Source organism: Terrapene carolina, unplaced genomic scaffold (genome assembly GCF_002925995.2).
Source record: "Terrapene carolina triunguis isolate 2854851 unplaced genomic scaffold, T_m_triunguis-2.0 Scaffold130, whole genome shotgun sequence".
NCBI classification, from domain to species: domain Eukaryota; kingdom Metazoa; phylum Chordata; order Testudines; family Emydidae; genus Terrapene; species Terrapene triunguis.
In genome coordinates this window covers 37,383,109-37,384,785 of record NW_020664481.1, presented here as the reverse complement: position 1 = coordinate 37,384,785, position 1,677 = coordinate 37,383,109, and the positions used below count along the sequence as shown (strand labels likewise).

The following is a 1,677-nucleotide window of genomic DNA, read 5'->3' as shown; positions in this document are numbered from 1 at the left end:
TTCCACTGTCATTCTCTCAGGCAGAGCTCCACAAATGAAAGTGAAGGTATATGCTAACACACTTTCATACATAGCATGAGCAAAGTACAATTTCATTCAGTGAGTTAAACACAGTGTGAAACAGCAAATACAATGCTATGTTTGATGTGGAGGAGTACTCTAATAGTAATACATGTAATGAAATTGGGAAATACAGTATAGTGTACATTTCATGGTTTGCTTCACTGGAAACTATAATTGCATTTCTATTTTTTTTTTTTAAATAAATACAGAGTGAATTACTTCAAAATGATATATTATTGCTTCCTTACCACACACCAGGTCATTGGGTTCTTGCGGTAAGATGTTTTGTATTGTACTTCTGGGTTATGGGCAATAAATGTGGTATTAAATAAGCGATTTGTAACACAACTATAGTAGCAGTGATATAATTTCCCGTGTTGCGGGTTTTCAGTGAGTTCAGGGCATGCAAAGGAAAGTAGAATGTGAATGTTAAAAATAAAATGCTACTGTCAAGTTACGTTGTTAATGTAACTTGGAAGAATAGATTCTGTAATGAATTGATCAATGATTTCACAATATGCTTTTCTCTTGTGTGTTACTGAGGCCTTGGCTACACTGGCGCTGTACAGCGGTGCAACTTGCTGCGCTCAGGGGTGTGAAAACGCCCCCCCCGAGCGCAGCGAGTGCAGCGCTGTAAAGCGCCAGTGTAATCAGCGCCTGCAGTGCTGCACGCTCACTCGCAGCGCTGCAAGCTACTCCCCTTGGAGAGGTGGAGTACATACAGCGCTGCGAGAGAGCTCTCGCAGCGCTGGCGGCGCGACTACACTTGGGAATTCACAGCGCTGCCGCAGCAGCGCTGTGAATTCCCAAGTGTAGCCAAGGCCTGAGACATTACAAACGAGAATATGTTAATTGCATAATGATTTTTGATAAATCAGTATAAAATTTTTGAAATAATCACATTGTAAATATATTCACAAATTATATTGGTACTTACAGATAGCCTTGATGGAAAAAAAGGAATTGTTAATAATTGACCCCTTGTGTGATGAGATGAGATATGAAAGAACATGCCTGAGGAATTGGAGGTGATTTATTAGATACTTACTTTTACAGTGGACATGAATGTTCCATTGACATTTTTTTTTTAAAGGGAATGTAACAATAGTGAGACTAATATCTTCCTGTCAGCTACAAATAAAAATTGAAACAGCATGTACTTGTACTGAATATGCCTAGTAACGGACTTTGAGTGAACTTGTGTGATTTGACTCTGGGAAACGACTTCACAGAATGTGGACACGAAACAGTAGCATGTTGCATGATTGAGAATCTGTTATCAAAATGGGGCACAGCAAATCAGGTGATACATTGTGTAAGAGTGAGACAATAATATGAAAGCAAGTGTGTATATATGTGAGCAATAAGTCATTTCAATCATTAATTAAAAAGAGATAGAATGGATTTGTATCTATGTCCAGAAACCGGAAGGGGGTTGGGGGGAAGAAAGAAAAGCTCATTTATGCAGTCCGCTAATGTACTCTCTAAAAATTTCAGAAACTTCATCAAACGATTAACTAGCAAATCCTCATCTGATTGGAAGAGTAAAATTGTTCAGCATCCCAGACAAAGTGATGGCCACAACTGCGGACCACTCATCTTAAAGGTATTGAA

At 38.8% G+C, this 1,677-nt stretch overlaps 1 long non-coding RNA gene across 1 annotated transcript; it reads left to right on the top strand.

Annotated features, from left to right (window-relative positions):
* Positions 1 to 1,677, top strand: LOC115271222. The gene is made up of 3 exons (XR_003899828.1): positions 1 to 46; positions 273 to 338; positions 1,561 to 1,677. It is a non-coding gene; the product is annotated as an uncharacterized LOC115271222 (long non-coding RNA).